The sequence below is a fragment of the Pongo pygmaeus genome, chromosome 17 (assembly GCF_028885625.2).
Source record: "Pongo pygmaeus isolate AG05252 chromosome 17, NHGRI_mPonPyg2-v2.0_pri, whole genome shotgun sequence".
Classification (NCBI taxonomy): Eukaryota; Metazoa; Chordata; class Mammalia; order Primates; family Hominidae; genus Pongo; species Pongo pygmaeus.
Window position 1 is genome coordinate 21,616,710 of NC_072390.2, and position 21,855 is coordinate 21,638,564.

At 48.4% G+C, this 21,855-nt stretch overlaps 1 protein-coding gene across 16 annotated transcripts in view; it reads right to left on the reverse strand.

The window, feature by feature from the left end:
- The window catches only part of LDLRAD4 (low density lipoprotein receptor class A domain containing 4), a 439,373-nt gene that overhangs the window by 271,753 nt on the left and 145,765 nt on the right, over positions 1–21,855 (reverse strand). The window contains exon 1 of one of the 16 annotated variants that reach the window (XM_054461253.2): positions 2,783–2,932. The exons of the other annotated variants lie outside the window; for them this stretch is intronic. The gene's annotated coding sequence lies outside the window, so the exon portion shown is untranslated. Of the gene's footprint in view, positions 1–2,782; positions 2,933–21,855 lie in introns of those variants that run through there. 16 annotated transcript variants of the gene reach the window in all.

Below are 21,855 nucleotides of genomic sequence, written 5' to 3' on the forward strand. Positions count from 1 at the left end.
CTCAGAGAGAAAACCAAACTGCAGGGAGGTTTTTGCTGTTGTTTTATTTTGGGATTTTTGTCTATTTGTTTCATTGCAGAAGTCATGCTACCTCACTTTTTTAAAAATCAGGTTATCATAAGGAAATAATCAACAGAATGAAGAGACAACCGATAGAATGGGAGAAAATATTTGCAAGCCATACTTCTGATAAGGGCCTAATATCCAAAGTATATAAGGAACTCAAACAACTCAGTAGCAAGAAAACGAATAACCCAATTTTTAAAATGGGCAATAACCTGAAAAGACGTTTCTCAAAAGAAGATATACAAATGGCTGACAGATATATTAAAAAACGCTCAACATCTCTAAGCATCAGGGATATGCAAATTAAAGCCACAATGAGATATCACCTCACACCTATTAGAATGGCCATTATCAAAGACAAAAGATGAGAAGTATTGGCAAGGATGTGGAGAAAAGGGAACCCATGTATGCTGTTGGTGAGAATGAAGATTGGTACAGCTATTTCAGAAAACAGTATGGAGGTTCCTCAAAAGACTAAAAATAGAATCACCATATGATCCAGCAATCCCACTGCTGGGTACATATCCAAGGAATTGAAATAGGTATGTCAAAAATATATCTACACTCCTGTGTTCATTTCAGCACTATTCACAATAACCAAGATACGGAAGCAACCTAAGTGTCCTTCAGTGGATGAACACATAAAGACAACGTGGTATGCATACACAATGGAGTACTATACAACCTTTAAAAAGAAGAAAACTCTGTCATTTGCAACAACATGGATGAAACGGGAGGATATGACGCCAAATGAAATAAACCAGGAATTGAAAGACAAATACTACATGATCTCACTTATAGGTGGAATCTGAAAGAGTCAATCTCACAGAAGGAGGGTAGAAAGGAGATTACCAGAGGCAGGGGGAAGAGCGATGAAGAAAAGGGAAATGTTGATCAAACATACAAAAGTTTCAGATGGACTGGAGGAATATGTTTTAGTGATGTACTGCATTGCATGGTGACCACAGTTAATAAAAAAAAGTATCACATATTTCAAAATTGCTAAAATAATAGATTTTTAACATTCTTACCACAAAAAATGATAAGTTGTGAGGTGCTGGATATATTAATTCATTTGAATTGAATATTTCTACCATGCAGACATATACGAAAACATTACATTGTACCCCACATATATGCAGTTATTATTTGTCAAAAAATTAATTAGAAAAATGAAGTTATCATACATCCCACATGTCAAAAGGCTATGGGAAAGACTGAGGCCAATGTGAATCAAAATAGAAGAAACAACCAACTTCCCAGTTTTCTTATGCTGGCTTAATCACCCCCACCAATCCTTAACTTTACATCTTCTAAAAGAGAGGTTGGACACAGGTGTGTAATAGCTCCCATGAGGTCTAAGCGTGGTCATGGCCAGGATTTTTAGGACAGTGATGTGTGCGGTTCCCAACAAAAGCAGGATGAACGCAGCTGTGTTACCGCATCAATGGATAACGTGCCTATTCCTATATACACTCTGAGTCTCCCCTAATGCAATTTTCAAGGTAAAATGCAATTATAAATGCTGTAAAAAGTCTTCTTCCTCACTGCTAGCAACAAAGATTAGCGACCCTTTCTAGGAATACGCAGCAGAGGTGCAAGCTTCGTTCTGCTCAGTGAAAGACTGTGACCACCCAGAAGGGGCCAGAACCCAGCGGCACTCAATAAGTGTGGCAGGTGACCAACAGGCAGGGCAGGGTGGGTGATCAGGACCCAGAGAAAACTCTGAGGGCCAGCACAGTCAGCAGAAGCCTGCAGGCCTTGTTCTGGACAAGACGTGTGCTTTTAGTTTAGAAACCAACCAGCAATCGGCACGGCCGTGCTGGGCATCTGTGGAGCAAACACATGGAAGTATAAGAGTTGGAGGAGCTGAACAAATGCTGCTTGCCAGCCGTCCCGCCAATCTTCTGCTCTCGTGAGCCTCCTGCTCATGAGCTGCCACTCAGCTTTCCAGTCTCAGCCCAAACAACCCTCCCTGGAGATGCTTCTTTGATGGCCCCCAGTCTAAGTCCAGACCCTGCTACGCAACCCGCAGCACCTGGTCAGCTTCCCAACACATCTGCAGTTGCGACTCCACACGCGTGTCCTGATTGCACCATGCCTGCCCGTCTCCCCCACAAGTGCCATGAGAGCAAAGGCAGTGGCCAGCAGATCTTCCAGTTCCCCTTGGCACCCAGCAGGTGCCCAGCAAATACGTGTTTCCTGAGCGAACACATAAGTGAAGGAAGGCACTTATGTGAAGCTTTCCTGAGTACTATACCCAGCACAGAGAAGGCTCAGCAAACACCTACACAATTAACTCAGCCCCAGCTGCGCCTGGCAAGGGGCATTTCCCAGGTGGAGGTGCTGCTCCTCAGCCTGCTTGGCTGGGACCCTCTGGGCTGGTTTTCCCACCACCCCACTAGAAGAGTCGAGATGATGATTACAAGCAGTGAGCCTGCTGCACTTACACTTCCCACAAAGTCCTATCCAGCAAAGGCCTTTAGAGGTCATTGACTTAAATGCCCTCAGGCTACAGAGAGACAGCAAGCGCTGCCCCATGGAGGCTCAAGAACTGCGCCCAACACTGGCAGCAGGAGAGCAGGACTGACCCTGGGCCTCTTGCCCTGAAGGCACTGCTTCCCATGCTACTCCTGAGGCCCAGGAAGCTCCCTAAACCCAAGTGGCTTAAATCAAGAGAGAAGAAGAGGGGGCAATACAGGAAGAGGCAACTTACCCAGAACACAAGGTCACAGTCAAGATCCCCCCCAAGGCAGCAAGCACATGGTCATCATTCTACACACACACACACACACGCACGCACACACACGCACACACACACACGCGCACACACACACACACACACGGAGGTTCTATTTATACTGGGAAGATGGGCAGGACTAACCAGGAAATAAATTAATTCAATATTGCACTTGAAAAATGTCATTAAGTCCCTCCCATAACAGAGCAACAGTTACTAAGGAAATAGAGCACGTCAAATGGAAAAACACCCCCACAGGAAGGGACATTTTAAAAACATGAACACTCACAAACCTAACCAAGTAAGTTACAGGGTATGTCTGCCTTACCAGTTATTCACAAAAACTTATATGAAACGCAGTCCTCCTCAGAGTCATTCAGGAATAAAAACTGAACTGTGTCCGTATTATATCTTTCATTAAAAGACACTGTAAAAACAGACACATGGGGTTCAGGAAATGTGAGGGTCACACACGGGCACAGAGGCCAAAATCCAACGGAGAAGTGAAACAGCCTTTTTTCCAAAATCAGGTAGCATTCAAAAAACCGTAGTGCATAAAGAATTGACGCTGCAGTTTCATTTTTTATTTCCTCCTGCTGTGGACAGACTGTTTCGCTGGCGGAATGTCGGTTACCTAGGTGACAGCTCCACAGCCGCGGCGACCGCTCCAGGCCCCACAGACGCTCAGGGCCGAGCCCCGGCCTGTGGATGCCGATCCCTGGCCACTCTACCCACCAGAGAAGTTCCAGGGAGAAAGGAACACTGCAAAACAAAGAGGTCATTCTAAACCTTGGCAAACTGGGGCTCTGTTGCAAAATTTAAAAAAAAATAAAAATGACCATGTTTGAGAGCTGCACTGCACAGCTCACCTATGCATCATCTCACCCTATGTTCAATTAGGATCAAAGAGACAAAGGGCTTGTCATGAGACAGATGGGAGAAAAAGTGGGAAAAAGACCCTTGAGAAGCTATTTCCAACTTGAGCTGGGACCAGGTGTCCCTCCAAGGGAGATGTCACACGTCTCCATGTGAGTGCCTCAGAGCTCATGGATAGTGCAGACTTTGGCAATGGCCAGTCAGTCTCAAGATCTCCTAACAGTAAAGAAAAGGAGGTGCTACAAATAAAACACCTCTGCCTCCAGGCAGCCAGCCGTAGGCGGAGAGCCCCAGGTAGGGACCCACCCTGCTTCTGGTACCTGTGGTGACTCCTGGCCCTGGCTCCCATCTCCTCTTTTATACAATGAGGAGGTGAAACTGGAGGTCCCTCCCATTCCAAAAAGTCCCCTACGGCCATGTCTCTGGCCGAGAGAGAGAGGGCAAATGGGCATAAAAAAGGACACAGTGGGGGGGCACGGTGCCTCACGCCTGTAACCCCAGTGCTTTGGGAGGCTGTGGCAGGAGGATCACTTGAGCCCACGTGTTTGAAACCCGCCTAGCCAACATAGGAAGTCCCCATATCTACTAAAAATATAAAAATTAGCTGGGCATGGCTGTGCACACCTATACTGGAGAGGCTGAGGCAGGAGGATTGCTTGAGCCCAGGAGTTCAAAGCTGCTGTGAGCTGTTATTGCATCACTGCACTCCAGCCTGGGCAACATAGCAAGACCCTGTCTCTTCAAAAAAAAAACTAAAGAGAAACAAAAGAAAGGGAAATAGTGCAGAAGCACGGAAAATCCACATGGAAACGCAAATCTGAGAGCAAGTCAGAGAAACAGGCTGTCTATAGCCAGGGAAGACTGAGTTGGAGTGTGATGAATTTTTCATGCTACTTTTCATCTCTGTGATGTGGGGGTGCAAAATAACATGTAGCTTTTGTAACACAACCTCCAAGCCATCCTCACCCCGGGTAGCTCAGTGGGATCTGGTTACTTGTTCAGGGTAATGTAGTTTAGGGTAGTGTAGTGCCTTGCTGTAGGTCACCAATTCAGGAAGCAAGTACAAAATCCAAAACATCTGATTCAAAGACACAGACAGGCTGCAAACAGGAAAAGCAATAATTATATTAGAACATTCTTTAAAATGTCACCTTGACAAATCCGACACGTGATAAATCCTGAGGCTATATTCAAACCAAGTTGGAGAGAGTTCTCCCCAAAATAAACAGGATAACTGTCCTTAATGCATTAGTAAGTCTATAATTATCGACTCATATGATCTAGCAGCAAAGGAAGCCGCAAGGAGTCATATATCCGACCCCTGTGCTTTGTGGAGGAGGCGATCCAGAGGCTCAGGGAGAGGGGACAGGTTGAAGGTGAGTGTGGGAGGAATGCAAGCCAGGGCTGGAACCAGGTGTCTGGATCCTGGCCCAAGATTCCAGTTCCACTGTCCACACACAGCGGCCACAGGAGACACTGGCTCAGGAGGGAGAGCCTGCAATGCTAGGAAGACAGCCGTGCACACCTGCACCAGCCGCTCACTGGGAATCAGGGAATCCTGGGAAGATCTCCACTTTCCAGGGCCCGAACCAGGCCATTCCCACAGCACCCACATGCACAAGAGAACGGGAAAGGGTCAGGGCTTGGCCCAGGGGCAGATGATCCCTGAGCAGATGTGCATTCTGGTCTGAGCACATCACAGACACCTCCACTGTGGCCACCAGCCAAGAAGAGGAAATGCGCCCCCCAACCCGGCCCCACCCCTGTAGAGGTTCCGCTCCCACTGTGGCCTGGCGTGAGGGCTCGGGCTGACGGGCAGGGGGCTGGTGGGCAGGGGCAGGCCTCTGCAATCCTCCACACCCAGGGATCTCCCCCACTCCAGCTTTCTTCAGATAAAATCAGCTTAAAATGGGCATGACAGGCGAACAAGAAGGGGGTCAGACCGTAGGCTAACAAGTGTGGGCAGGAAGGGTGGGGGAGCTGTCTCATTCTTTGGTGGGAGTAGAAAAGAATATGAACCGACAAGCTGTTTGTACGAAACAATTTTCATCCCCCTTGCCAAGCCACTCCTTGCTGTCAGCTCACAGCAGGCTTCCCTGGGACACCTGTGCCAGCCCACAGTCTTCCCTGCTCTCTGGGCTGCAGGACGCCACCAAAGCTGCATCTCTTCATTCAGTATTTCAACAGCTATTTGTGGGGTCATTACTCTGGCGGGCACTATTTTAGGAGCTGGGGAGACAGCAGTGAGCAAAACAAACCAAGCTCCTGTCACCATGGGGCCCAGATCCTCGTGTCTCGTCTGCCTCTGCAGGTGTTTCTGGACAACGCTTCCTGATTATCCTTGGCATTGACCGTGGGGACGAGAATACAACAGGTACCCAATAAATGCTGACTGTACCGCACAGAATTCTAGCTGAGCCTCAGCTAGGTCACCTCCTTTTTAATCTATGGCCTCTGTCCTGCATCTGGGCACCACACACAAGTGGCTGCTGGCCTGGGGGTGCCCCATGGGGGACATCGTGGCTGGGAGTTTACTGCACAGGCAGTGCCCAGCTCCACGCTGTTTCAAACATGCTCATACAAGAGCCTTATACGAAGCGGCCAGAGGACAAAAGTCTGGGCTCTGGCCACATTGGGTTCACCTCATTCTAGGCTGTGTGTGACTTACGCAGTTACTTAAAGCCCCTGAGCCTCAGTTTCCTTGGCTGTAAAATGGAAGCAATGATGGCACTGGCCTCATACAGCCATCGTGTATGCAATGAGAAAACACAAACAAAACCCTAGATCTAATGAGGGCTGGAGAAGTTAACACCCCTCCCAAATTACTACAACCTGCCTCGGCAGATGGCCGATGAAATCATGTCTCTAACACGTCTCAGCCCACCCTCTTCCAGTTCTTATCTGACCCAACTGGATACAACATCGGATTTATCTCCTAGTTCCCCTGCTAATTTGTCTTGATTTTTTTTAAAAGTTCCCAATAGATAAAAATCAAAGCTCAAATCATTCCATGCCAGCTAAAATTAACAACAGAGAGAAACAGGAGAAAGGATACAAAATTAGAGAAAGTGTGTGGGTGAGGTTTTTGGTATGAAATGTGGTAGAACAGTAGAAGAGGAAAAAATGTCAAGAAAGAAACTTGCCTTTAAAAGGAAAAAGATAGAGGCTCTTGATATTTGATTGGCTTTTTTTCATGTTTTCATACTGAAATATAACATTTAAAAAGCAGCAATAGAAAGAAAAATAATAAATTTGACCAAGTTTTTACATATCCTTCTCGGAAAATCATCACGCAGGGTCCTGTCTGCTGTTCTTCCGTCTCTTTTCTTGTGTGGTTTGTTCCCTTGGTAAAGTGCTGACCTTTTAAGTTCTTCACATGCACCTCTCAAGCTTCCACACAGCCCTGAGAACGAAAGATGGCACAGAGAGGACAACAAACCACCCTTCTGACAAGTAGGGTGCTCCCCGTGCCCCTCTGCCGGGCGAGGCAGCCTGTGAACCTGCAACTGTCCCCAGGAGCAGCTGTCACAGAGTGCAGGCAACTCAGGGGAAGGCTGCCTGGCCCCTAAATAATGGGGCCACACCAGGACACGCAGCAAAACACCCTACACCTTAAGGCTCAGACAAACTGATCAGCAATAAAACAGCCAATGTTCCCTACAGAAATGAACGATCAGAGTCATTTTAGTCGCCTGTGTTCACAAAGCCTCCTAAGCATTCCTTGTTCACCAAGCTCCAAACCAGCTCCACAAGTGCCTCTTAAATCAAACACACAGGGAACAGCTGAGCTTTCATGAAGCACTTCTGTCTCATTTGCTCACATTCATTATCTGAGGAATATATATTCCTTTAGGACAAAGAAAAGCTGTCCACTTTATATAATTTTTCACAACTCAGTATCCATTTCAAGGTGAGTGGGGGTGGACAGAAATGCTCCAGTAAGACTTTTCTTAGATATTTCCCGGGGAGAGTCTGTGTTGTCTGGGATGGTCCTGCGAGGCTCTGCCTATTGCTCCATGCAACTTAATGTAGGCTCAATGGCGGGTCACGCTCGCAAAGCTCTTGGGACTGGCCAGCAGTTTGTGCTCTGGCAGAATGACGACTCCTCACTGCCTGAGTATGTCCATTATGACAAACGATAGGGAAAGTCCCACTTTCCTCTGGAGAGAGGAAGCGGTTTCTATTGCCTTCAGAGGAGAAACAGATACAGGCCCATCTGATATCCTCTTAGAACTTAACCTTCAGTTCAACCACTCTGCTATTTCTCCCATTTAAGGGAACCAGAAGAAGAAATAATTTGCAGTTAATCGTGTGCCACCCTAGGAAAGTCATGGGTTGTACAACCATCTGGAAGAAGGCACAGGCACTCATCTAAGAGCTAAAAGATAACCTCTAGACCAGCCTTTCCAAGAATGACTTGCAATTCAAGCAGCAAAGCCATCATTGAGGCAGACCAACTTATGGAAACAGACGTGACACAGCCCAGTCAGTTCATGTAGGTGAAATAACTTAATCTGGCCACAGAAATCCAAGGAGATGCATATTTCAGCAGATGTCTGAAGGACAGAATGCAAAACAGTGCTGTCAGAGGTTGGCTCTGGCATTGATGTCACCGGCAGTGAGCGGGCCCAAGAGTGTAACAGAGGAGCTCTTGGGTGTGACACACAACATCGAACGCCACCTGCAGGGCCCGGCACACTAAGCCTTCTGACGGGCAGTCCCGACTCCACGCACCTTCAGGGAGCACTGTGAGAGCTTCCTGACTTCCTGCAAGGCCAGGCGAGGCAGGATGTGAAAGGGCATCTGTCCCCAGGAGCGGTTGTCACAGAGGGCAGAGAACCCAGGGGAAGGCTGCCTGGTCTCTAACTAATGGGGCCACAAACCCCACCGCTGTGTTCTGGAGGCCTCCGGCCAAGCAGAAAGAGTTCATTAGACCAATTTCCACTGCCTTGGTAACAAAGGCCCGTGCGTGTGCTCTCACACAGGAAAAGCAAGTGAGGGTTATTCATGGGGAAAGCACCACAGACAGGTACCATGTGTCCCGCCAGGCAGCCCAGGCAGCGGTAAAGACACGTGCCCTCCTGGAAGACAGAACTGGCCCCTCTGGAACAGCATGTGATAGTGCAGTCTTCCACAGCACCAGAGGCTGAGGGTGTGCTGAGTTTGCTGGGCTTCAGAGGCACTGATTGGCAACTGCAGGAGCCGTCTCATCCTGAGCTGTGCCCTCACCCGCAGAAGAAGCCCGTGTATACCTGATGCTGAAAGGATCTGTCTGTCTTACATGTCCACCGTCAGATCCAGGCAGGAGAATTCCTGGGATCCACCAAAGAAAACCACAGGACGCCGCTGGCAAGAGGGAATATAACCGCCATGCTTGGCAGCTGACGCCGCTGTTCATGGGGATGCACAGGCTCTGAGAGGCCTTTCATGATCTAAGCGACCGTGGGCCGCGCCAGCCTGACCGCCGACTTCCTCTGCATGGAAAGTCGTGTCTTCTTTAGATTTTTCTTTTTCCCTCTCAGAATCTGGCCCTTAATTTATTCCCTTCCCCACTGGAGTCGACAAGTAGGAATCGATTTATTCCAACCCCTACTCTGCATGGAGACCTGAGCACATTTCTTCAGACAGAGGCCAGTGCCCGCAGAGCCTGGGAGGACAGGCAGGGAGGGGCAGCTTTCCCACAACAGACAGAAACCTCGTGCCTACCCTCCCTCCCAGAGTCTGATGAAGTGAACACAGTTCCCTCAAATGGCAAGAACGAGGACTTGATTTCACTCCTCCAAGGAAAGTAAGCTGCTGCCACTTTCACCAAGATAATCTGAGCCACTGTTCCCCAAATATCCCCAATACCCCAGGCAATCACCAAAACTATGCTCTATTTTTACTTAAAAACTAAATAATTAACAAATACACTTGAAATCGGGAAACACACATACGCCAGTGGACAAGACCAGCGTTGAAGAGCAAGGCGCTGGCAGGCGGGAGGAAACGAGGAGGAGAAGGCCTCCCACCAGGTGCAGGATCCCTGGGAGGGAGGAAGAGGGTGCTGTTCCCTGACTGTACAGAGGGAGCGGAGGGAAAAGTAGAGCACCATGATTGCCCCAGTAAACTCCACTCCATAACTGAACACTCAGAGCGTTCGCTCAGGCCAGGGCCTGCTTAGATTAGAATTTAGCTTTTCATCTTCAAATACTGAAATAGGTCAGCATCATTTTACTTTGTCCTTACCACCAACCCAAGCCTCCCCATCTCACTCAGCTTCGGCCCTGCCCTGACCCAGCAGGCCCTCATTTCTAGCCCAACACACAGAGCCAGCTGTGACTCACTCGCACTGCCGAGCCACAGGGATTCCCCACGTCGGAGAAATCACTCCTATCGAAATGACTCATCTCCTCACTTCCTTTGAATAAAAACATGTTATTATGTTCAATAAACCCATACAAGAAATAATAACTAAAGATGGCATTTAAATAACTTATACCAACACCTAAAAATGGCTTCCTGGAGGAAAAGGGAATGACTGGCACTTTCAAGGATATTTTCAGACCTCCTCCTTTTCTCCTCCTTTTCCACTGGCCTCTCCTCCAGATGAGTCCTGGCTGCATTCAGAGCTGCACGGACCCCTGGCCTAGAGGTAAACTTGGGCAAAGCAGGTTTTACAGTGAGCACAGAGGCTGCCATCAAAATCTAAAAGCAGTCTAGCTGCTCCACTATCGTCCCCTTCCCTTCTAGTTCCCATGGAAACAGACCTCAGATCGCCAAAAACCGGGTAAAGATAGCACCATGCCCAGTGTTCCTGCAATCTGTTTCCATGGGAACAGGAAGGGAAGGGAGTGGAGGCTGGGTGGCTAGACGCCTGCAAATCTCCATCCCCATCATGGGGCTGCAGACGGCACCTACACACAGGTCCAGGGCCTGGGGTGCTCTTTAGGAATAAGATGTCCACTGGGGATGGAGTCCTAAAGGTGAGGCTCCCAGCAGCTGGGCTGTATAATTGAAGCTGCTGCAGACTTCCAGACACACACCCAGCAGGTGCCTGGCCTTCTCAATCGCCCCTCAGCCAACAGGGACGACCATTTCAGAGCAGGGGTCCCACGCCTTGCTGGGTGGCAGAATCACCCCAGACCAATTGAATCACTATCTGTGGGGGCTGGGGCAGGACTCTGCAGTGTCTCTTCAGCTCCAAAGGTGATTCTGATGCACAGCTGTTCTGGGAAAGCGATGATCCAGACCAGAGCTTCCTGGGATTAAGGTGCCTGCGAATTCCGGGGATGTGGTGACTACAGATTCGGTTCAGCAGGTCCGGGGCAGGGCCCAAGAGGCTGCATTTCCAACCACCTCCCAGGGGATGCTGATGCTGCTGGGGACCACATCTAATTAGTGAGATTCTAGACTCCAGGTTCTTTGGCTCTAGAACCTTCTCCACAGACCAACAATGGACAGACAGCCACTCCTGCATGAGAGCTTGCTCCCATCGGCAGCCTGCAGTCCACGACCCAGCTCCGGCCTCCACAGGAGACTGTGTGGGGTCAGGGCTGAGAGGGCTCCCGCCTCCATAGGAGCCTGTGTGGGGTCAGGGCTGGGAGGGCTCTGGCCTCTGCAGCACCCTCCGTTACCTGTACTATCCCAAGAGACGACCTGTGTGGGTCAGAAGGTAACGAAACAGCCAACATTTACGTGTAATTATCAGGGACACATGACATCACCTCCAAGTGTGATTTCTCTAAAAGGTAAAAGCAAATTCCACGTGGTTGAGGATCAAACGTACACATTTTTTCTAAATATTTCACACATTTCCACACGTTTGCATGGTGGAAATATGTGAAATATTTAGAAAATATTTATAAATGTAGACATATTATCAAAGAAGAATGGAACTGTACATGTGTCATTTTAAAAGAAATGAGAGAATTTTGGAAAACTCTGGAATTTATTATAAAAAATAACTAAGGTAGCTTTAAAATCCAGTCTAAATGAAAATGTACAAGGTAAAAGTATACTCCACGTTTCAGCTAAAAGTGTGCTGTGTCACAAAAAAGTAGCATTTACTTCTACACTGAACTGCAAAATACCACATAAACTGCCAGGTACTATTCAAAAGCAAGTTACTGATTTTCTATCCATTTTGCTTAAATATAAAAGGGGAGCTATTTCAGTTTGTTTTATTAAATACACTGTCTCCTTCAAAAAGCATGTATTAATCTTTGAAAATGAAAATATGAGCAAAGATCTCAACTGTCAATCATTGAATTATAGTGTAAGCTTACTCGAAAAAATAATCTTCTGATTCTAAAAATGCAAAAGAGGAAAAATCAATTATTTCATTAGTCAGCACACAAGCAACAAAGATAGCTAAGCGTTTCTACACAATCCTGTAACTGTGAGCAGCTAAAGAAAACATTGAACATACAGTCTGTGACGCACATTTTCATTCCACTGAAGCAAAAATACACATATATTTATACATATGTGTATAATGTCATACACAAACTTAAAAAAAGGCCATGAGTTGGTGTTGAGACCCAGTTGCTTTTTAGGTTCTCAAAGCGTATAAAGCCAGAGCGCTACAACTGCTGCGATGAGAAAAGGAAATCAAAGCAAGGGATTTCTGCCTTTGCTCAAAAGACACACACACACACACACACACACACACACACACACAAACAAATTAAACAGTTGTGGTAGAGGATGCCAAAGGAATGTGAGCTGTTAAGAGTTCCATTAAAAATGATAAAAATAATTGGGAATAAATACAGAGATGTGCTTACACCCAGCTCCACTGAAATCTGTTAGTCTGCGAGACCCTAGCCAGAATATCCGTTGTTGATATTTATTGTGTACATGTGTTTACTTTGAGTTTACATGAAGACGCAACTGGAGCCCAGACAGCAAGCTTCCCACAAAGGCCCAGATGGTGAACGGTTCTGCACAGGCCATGCCGCCTCGGCCCCTGCTCCTCTGCTCTGCCGAGAAGACAGGGACACAGCCCCAACAGACAACACACAAGCACATGGTGTGGCCACATGCCAATAAAACTTTATTAACACAAACAAGCCCTGGCCAGGACATGGAGCATGAACATGAAGTGCTGAGCACCAGACCATACCCTCCTCTTCTTCAGTGAAATGTCTTATTCAACTTCCATTCCACAGCTTCAGGGAAGGGAGGGGAAAAACGCTGCAGAGCTGGCCTCACTTCGGTGTCTCAGTCACCCTGGAGGAACCTCCAGGACACCCAGACAGCCTAGCATTCCCAGCACGCCCATCCCAGCTCTGTACAGCTGCCACCAATTAACATAAATAATTGCTTGTTGTGTGCTGTTTTGTTCTCTGTATTTTTCTTGCATTCATCTTGTCTCTTTCATTTCTTCTAATAGTTCAAGGACAAGGTGTTTTTATTTGCATTTTCCCTTAGAATTTAGCTTAGTGTTCAGCACAAGATACTGCTGACAAGCAAATCCTCTCTTCCTCTCAAAAGGTAGGTAAAAGTAAGGCTAAACAGGAAAAAAACTACACCACCTTTACGTGTACCCCCAAGGCAACTGTGGTAAAGAGGAACAACCTCCAGGTCTGCCCTGCGAAGACCAGGTGCACAGGGGTGTGGCTGCCAGCACGTCCTGAGGGCAGGGACCGGCCTTTCTGATGGCTTGCCTGGCAAGGGCACAGGGCAGTGCTTGGTGAATTTGACAATAGATCAAGTGTGATGAAATACATGGTAAACTAACCTTTTACATTTGAGCAGAATTATGGCATTCAGGAATTAAAACTGCTCTTAAATAGCATCAACTTTAACTCACTGTCCCGTGTAAGTAGAAACCATGGCTTGAGTGTCTCTAGACACTCGAGGGCTGGGTCCAGAGCACAGTAAAAGCAGGGTAAATCTAATGCTGTTCTAAACATGATACAGAAACTCCTGCTATTTAAGGATTCCTATAATGAAACTTCCCTCATAAATAAAGACATGAATTAGTAAAAAGATATTTGTTCCTAAATTCAGCAGTTCCTTGACTGTGGGTTCTCTTTCTCTCTCTCTCTCTCTCTTTCTCTCTTTCTCTCTCTCTCTTTCTTTTGAGACAGAGTCTCACTCTGTCACCCAGGCTGGAGTGTAGTGGTGTGATCTCGGCTCACTGCAACCTCCACCTCTCGGGTTCAGGTGATTCTCCTGCCTCAGCCTCCCAAGTTGCTGGGATTACAGGTGCACACCACCACGCCCAGCTAATTTTTTTGTATTTTTAAGGGAGACGGGGTTTCACCATGTTGGCCAGGCTGGTCTCCTGACCTCAAGTGATCCACCCACTTTGGCCTCCCAAAGTGCTGGGATTACAGGTGTAAGCCACCGCGCCCGGCCGACTGTGGGTTCTGATGTACTCAGCCTCCCTAGTGGACAGTGTACCAGTGCACTCACAGGGTTTACACTAGGGAGTACAACAGTTCACGGCAACGTGGCGGCAAGTGCATAACATTTGTGAAGTGGGCTCCAGCAGCAGCAGGGCGTGGAACACTGGGCCTCCTGGGGCAGCCCCCCATTCTTAGAGGTGATGGCAGCAGTCAGCCCACACCCGCAGCATTTCCCAGCCCTGGCCCCCTATCTCAGCCTCTCTGTGGTTGCTCCTCCTGGAGCCTGGGCATGAGAGGAGCACAGCAGTCCCACAGCCACCTGTGCCAGGAAGGAGAGTCTTCCCTCAGCCTCCCATCAACGCGCCCACAGGCACCCGGGTTCTCAGAACAGAGTCCGCCAGGAGCCACGGCTTAGTCTGAAAATTCTGGCAATGTTTTCCGGAGAGAAAAGGTAGGCATTGAAAACATGAAGAAGGCCGGGTGTGGTGGCTCATGCCTATAAACCCAGCACTTTGGGAGGCTGAAGCGGGGAGACCATGAGGTCAGGAGTTTGAGATCAGTCTGGTCAAGATGGTGAAACCCCGTCTCTACTAAAAATATAAAAATTAGCTGGGTGTGGTGGTGCGTGCCTGTAGTCCCAGTTACTCCAGAGGCTGAGGCAGGAGAATCGCTTGAACCCAGGAGGCAGAGGTTTCAGTGAGCCAAGATCCCACCACTGCACTCCAGTCTAGGAGACAAAGCAAGAATCCATCTCAAAAACAAACAAACAAACAAACAAAACCATGAAAGAGACGCTGCCTACATCTAAAGGCAGCATAAGGCCCAATGTCACAGAAAATGACAGTCTCCATGGAGCACTTCCCGCGGTTTCTCTTCCACAGAGCAAGAAATGGAAAGGGTGCCAGCTCCTTATTAAACTACATGGTGCCGCTGTAAAGTCCCCGACACAGAGCAGGTCCCACCAGAGTCACTGGGGGCATCAACACAGTCAGCTCAAATCAGTAAAGGCAAAGTGAAAATTAGATTTAAATAATGTCTTTAAGATGTGGTTTCACAGGTCCATCCTCAGCCTGTTCCCGTCGGTGCCCATCCAGCACAGCAGCAGAGACCACAAGCCCCACCTCCGGACTCTGGACTCCATGTTCCTACAGGACAATGCTTTCCAAACTTCGGACTGCAACCCATTAGTGGGCTATGAAGCAAACGCAGGAGTAAGAACCAATACATCTCAGAAGGTGAGGGCAAGTTCTTCTCCAGAAACTTCTGTGCAGTGGTGTATGAATGTGTGCTGGCGCATGTATTTTGCACTGTGACTCACAGCCCTGATACAAAACCCACTTCTTCCTGGAGAATACTTTGCTATGGACACAGCTCCCTGCATGGCAGGCCACCTGCAATCAGGAATTTAATTAGTGCGTTGGCTGAGGATTAAAAATGTCCATGCATTGACTATTCCACGCTAATGGAGACGCATACTAGTGGCAAGAGCGCAAAACCTCCCCAGAATCCCCCACAGCTCCAAGCCACGGCTCCCTCCTGGGTGGCAGGCGTGGCCAGGCTGCAGGGCGGGGCTGAATTACCCTTCCAGTTGCCTCTGATTTGAGAGGAAACAGCAGGCGTGGGAGGAGGCATCTGTGTGTGTAAGCCCACGTGGCGTTTATTACCAGACGCCTGGCATCAGAAGAAAAGACACCGAGGAAAGGATATTTATCTAAAGAGCATGAAGTTCACACTCAATATTTACTCAGAGGGAATCAGAGCATTTATCCAAGGTGCTGCAGTGCAGGGGCGGCTCTCAAAACACACATCTGCTCAGATCGTTTCTCTGCTTAGAACTCTTCAAAGGCTCCCCAGTGCACTTCAGATGCAGTGTACACTCAGGGGCACCTGTGGCTTCTCACGGTCTGAACACTGCCTCCCTTCCCCTCTCATCTCCCTCCACCCCAACTGGAGACCCCGTGCCATGCTCTGGTCATCCTGAGTACACCAGGAGGCGCCCACAGTGCCCCTGCCAGCAACTTTCTCACCAAGACCATGGCAGCCCACCCAACAGCCCACTGAGGCCACAGGCCCCCAGGTTCCCCCCACACGTGCCCTCTTACAGAGCGCCTAACACCTGGGCATATTTTTCCCTTTTCTGTCTCCACCAGGCTGGACAGCTCCTGGAGGGCAGAAAATGCATTTCATTCCTACACCTCCAGCACCAAATACAGGTGCTCTATAAAACTTACTAACTGAAAAATGACCAGATCACCCTAAGAAGGTGAGTAAGTGGTCACCATGATCAGTTTCCATGTTCCCTGCCTGTGAGCCCGGCCTCAGCCTGGGGTAAAAACACACGGTCCTCCCGTAGCCAGCTCCCATAGTCTGCTTCCACATTCCTTCTATAGCCTGACGTCCAGCTCACCACTGACACACACAGACAATGACTGAGCTGCCTCTGGCAAAAAAAGATCATGGCTCGGCCTGGCACGGTGGCTCACACCTGTAATCCCAGCACTCTGGGAGACCAAGGTGGGAGAATCGCTTGAGGCCAGGACCGCTGAGTCCATGAAGGCCAGGTCTCCTGCCACCTTCCCCATGGCCCTGGGCCTCTCCAGTCTCCAGTGTCCCCAGGTAACAAAGCTGGGACTTGAAGCCTATCAGAGTGCCAAAGTGTATGGAAGAAAGAATTCAGGAAGGGTGCAAATTAAGCTAGTCATCGAACAGCCTACACAAAGTTCAGGTGAGCCTTTGGCCATGAGCATCCTCCAAAACTGAAGGTGCTCCCAAATAACCTGGTCCCCCAAACCCACATAAAAGTGACTGGAGAAGTCATCTCAATGACGTAGGTGCAGGAGGCACTCTGTGAATGCGTGGAAGGGCATCTGACACACAGCAGGCTCACCCCCAGGGGAGATGGACAGGTGGAGTAATGGATGGATAAAATCAGAGTTGCTTTCGGTGGGAAAGCTGCTTTATGCCTATGATTTTAGTATGTGTTCACTTTAAATATGAAGTTCTGGTGTAGGCAAGGCTGTGCATAACTGCAGCTCCCTACACAGAAAGCAGGCATCCCTGAGACAGGCTGGGGCAGTGCACACCTCACATGCCCACAGTGCTGAGCCCACGCCTGCTCTCCAGATACCCAGGCCTCCGTCCTCTGCAGGGCCCCTGACTCTTCTGTTCTTCCTCTCTTGTTCTTTCTTCCTCCTCAGCTCATCCCCCAAAGTCCCACACTCAGCCTCTTGTCGGCTCCCTCTAGAAACTTGGCTTCCACACCAACTGTGCACCAGTGCCACCAAACCTGTCACCTGGTGCAGGAAGCATCCCCTGGGCTCCACACCTTTATCTTCTAGCTGCCTCCTAGAAAGGCTCACTCGCACTGCCCCAGACATACCTAGGTCTAAGAAGCCAAAAACAGACCCTTCCTCCCACATCTGTTCGCTATTTTATTTTATGAGACACGTTCTCACTCTGTCACCTGGGCAGGACTGCAGTGGTGCTGTCATGGCTCACTGCAGCCTCGACTTCTCAGGCTCAAGCAAAACTCCTGCCTCAGCCTCCTGAGTAGCTGGGACCACAGGCACACACCCCCATGCCCGGTTGTCCCCTCTTGATACACCCCTTAATAGCACACCCCCGCACCCCACTGTCCCCTCTCTCTCAGTACATCCCTTGAAAGCACATGCCCCCAAGCCCCGCTGTCCCCTCTCTCAGTAAACACCTTGACAGTGCATGCCCCCCGGGCTCAGCTGTCCCCTCTCTCTCGGTATATCCCTTGACAACGTGTGCCCCCGTGCCTGGCTGTCCCCTCTCGGCACACCCCTTGACAGCAGATGGGGCTACCCGGCCCTGCAGCTGCTTGCCCACCCTCTCAGCCACCGAGTGGCCTGCAGACCCTCTGTCCACTTGCTTGGCACTGCCACAGCCGCCTTGCTGCAGAACCTGGGCCCCGGCTCTCTGCCTGGACGGAAGCTGCCCGTTGTGCACTGAATCCTTCCTGAGCATACAGTGCACCTCCAAAACCTGCCAGGCTCTTTCCTGCCCCATGGAGTGCCCCACACAGGTCAATGCCTGAGACCCCCTCACCCCCTTTCCTGCCTGCCAGTCCCCGTGTGTTCTGCATAGCGGGACCTCGTCTCCCAGGCCCCTCTGCCCCACCTGCCACCCACACCACCTGACACAACTCCCTCACGCTGCCACAGCGGTTCTGACTCTGTGTGAACCAAAATCATCCGAGGAGTTTATTTCAAAGATTCCAAGTTCCACCTCCACTGGTTGTAACGGAGTGGGGCTGGAGGGGATTGCAAAGCCTCCTTCCTACAGCCACAGGACTTCCCTATGGACAGAAAATAGGACTGTTCTGTGTGACACCCAGTTTGCATCTCCCTGTGGGCAAATGTCCTACGAGTAAATTGACCTCATGCTGAAACGTACTTCCTGTAAAAGCCCATTTGGTGGATGTGATTTCATTCAAAGCACTGCCTGTCCAGAAGTCACCAGGAGTCCCTAGTTTTATGTATTTCTTTATTTTGACCACAAGGATCAGAATGAGGACCAGCAAGCAAGAAATATGGGAAGACAGGCCTCAACGCACTGACAAGAAACACGCCAATGTGTCTTTGTTCTTTAATAATTAAGAACCATGCAAGACTGAAAGGGCAGCCTCATGAGCCATCACCACCCATCACCGCGGTGCTGGAGAGAGGCCAGTGGCCCGTGGTGGGTGCTGAAGAACCCAGCCATTGGATGGGACTGCAGCAGCTAACGCCCTCCACCCCCAAATGACTTCACAGAAACAGTAACTGTGTACAGGTTAACCTTTGCTACATCCTCAGAGCCCTGAGGGCAGCAGTGACCTCAAAGACATGTCCTGATGAATGGTTCTGATGCCAACCTTAAGGTTGGCCAGGACCCAGATTCCCACAGAGGCCGTCTACAGACAGAGGTCAGGAGCTAAGGCCAATATTCACCAATTGTACCTTAAAAGTGGGACTTAAATCCCAAGTATTCTTGCTACTAGAAGCAAGAAGCTCTGAAGTTTTTTATTTTGAGAGGGATCAAAGACAGAATCCAGATGATAAAGATGAAACAACCTTCATATTTATTCAGAAGGATTTTTTTCTGTTGAAGTTTCAGTATCAAATCAATACATTCCAGACCCTGATCTCCAAGAGTATATCTCCCACAGTGGTCAATTCAGAGCAAAGAAATACTGATCTTCAAAAGATCCAGTATTTAAATTTAGCTGAGCATCTGGCAAGCCTGGTTTTTCCAGAGAGAAGAACCTGGGAGTCATCCTGTTAGTGGTCTTTGGGGAAACAATACCAGGAGGAAACCATGCCCGGGATTATCCTCTCTGCCTGCTGAGAAGCAACCAGGGTCTCTTCCCGAACACTCATTCATTGTGAGATCAACACATAATTTCCTGTGAGCTCAGGATTTACAGACACAGACATTTACTTCGAATTTCAAATAATCGGACAAGGCGTGGTGGCTCACACCTGTAATCCCAGGGCTTTGGGAGGCCAAGGCAGCAGGATCATTTGAGCCCAGGAGGTCGAGTCTGCAGTGAGGTATGATTGTGCCACTGCCCTCCAGCCTGGGCGAAAGAGTGAGACCCTGTCTCTTTAAAAAAATAAAATAAGGGCCAGGCGTGCTAGCTCACGCTGTAATCCCAGCACTTTGGGAGGCCGAGGTAGGTGGATCATGAGGTCAGGAGTTGGAGACCAGCCTGGCCAACACGGTGAAACCCTGTCTCTACAAAGATACAAAAAATTAGCCAGGTGTGATGACGGGCGCCTGTAATCCCAGCTACTCAGGAGGCTGAGGCAGGAGAATCACTTGAACTTGAGAGGCGGAGGTTGCAGTGAGCCAAGATCATGCCACTGCACTCCAGCCTGGGCAACAGGGTGAGACTCTGATTCAAATCAATCAATCAATCAGTCAAATAATCAGTGTATCCTTGTGGTCAAAATAAATAATACATAAAACTCAGCTAGGGAATCCTGGTGACTTTGAGACAGGCAGTGCCTTGAATGAAATCACATCCATCAAATGGGCTTTTACAGGAAGTACATTTCAGCATCAGGTCAATTTAGCCTTAGGACATTTCCCCACAGCAATATGCTGTGTGAGAACTGTGTGTTGGCAGAAAAGAACACCGTCATGGAGGGGATTCACATGCACAGGCTGTCTTCTAAGTGACACTATCCATTTTTCTTATGCACAAAAGGTGGAGAATGTTCTTTATAACGGATTTCACCATTCTCACAGCGCACTACAAATATTGACAATTATCACTTCCACAACAGCCTGACTTTGTGCTAGACTCAGCTGTCTTGGTTCATCCTCAGGTGGCATTAATGAATACACATGAGGGAAGCCAAGTTTTCCCAGCATCTCTGTGAGAAGACAGCACCCAGACTTAGTTAATGGAGCTTTCTATTTTAGAGACTCATGGAACCAGCTCTCAAGGTAAAAAGCAAAAGATTAATGCTGGAAGCACGGACAGTGTGGCCATACAGGAGCTCCTTCCAAGGACAGGCATCCGCTCCTTCTCTCCAGGGGAAAGAATAAACAAAGCAATGCAAACGCGTTTCCGATGACTCCTAGCTATGTTCACCCTTCCCTGTCTCCCTCCATCACTCCCACTGTCTGCATCACGGCCTGAGCAGCTTCTTTAGTTACTTGTACTGCACAACTCAGCAGCACCTGCATTGCTCACTAGCTGCTTTCAGGGTGTGTCTTGTCTCCCCGACTAGCCTATAAGTTGCTTACAGACAAGGACACTGTCCTGTGCTCTTCGCCCCCATCACACTTTGCACACTTCAAACACACGAGTGAAACTGCATTGAACACTGAGCTGAACCTTTCCCGCCTGTTTAGGCTGGCTGCTTCCTTTCCTCCCTGAGGAACTACTGAAAGACTTCTGCACACATGAGTATAATACCACTCACAGCATCGCCAGCTTCAGGTATGCAGGAAATACAGAACAAAGTGCGTCCACTGAGGATTTTCAAATTTATTTGCTACTTGCATGACATGGCCCCTCCACACACAAAAAAATCAAATAATAGAACTGGGTGTGGCAGCTCACACCTGTAATCCCAGCTATTTAAGAGGCTGAAGTGGGAGGATCACTTGAGGACAGGAGTTCAAGACCAGCCTAGACAACATAGTGAGATCCTATCTTTACAAAAAATTTTTTAAGAAATAAGCCAGGTGTGGTGGCACATGCTGTTAGTCCCAGCTACTCGGGAGGCTGAGGCAGGAGGATCGCTTGAGCCCAGGAGTTTGAGGATGCAGTTAGCTATGACCACACCACCGCACTTCAGCCTGGGTTGACAGAGCAAGACCTTGTCTCTTAAAAAAAAAAAATCAAAGAATACATGTCATTATAGAACATTTTTCTTAAAAAGCAATAATGGCAATAATGTTCACTGTGGAAAAAAATGGAAAATACAGATAAGTAAATTAAAACATTAATACTCATAACCCCATGACCAAAGTTAACCAATGTTAGTAGCTTGGCACGTCTCCTTCAGAGCAGATGATTCTGCATATATATCTTTTGCCAAAAATGGTATCATGTTACAGATATTATGATATGATATTTTCACTTAATATATATTAAAACTTGTTTTATGCTGATTATACTTATTCTTTAAAACAGAACATTTCTATGACCTCAGTATACTTCAGATCAAACTTTCAAAATTTATGTTTACTACTTTAAAGCCTGCTCACAAGATCAGGTCTAGCAGAGATGCCACAAGAAACAAGCATAGTACATGGCATTATTTAGAGACTTTTGAACCTGACAAGCACTGAAAAAGCCAAGTGTGGTGCTGC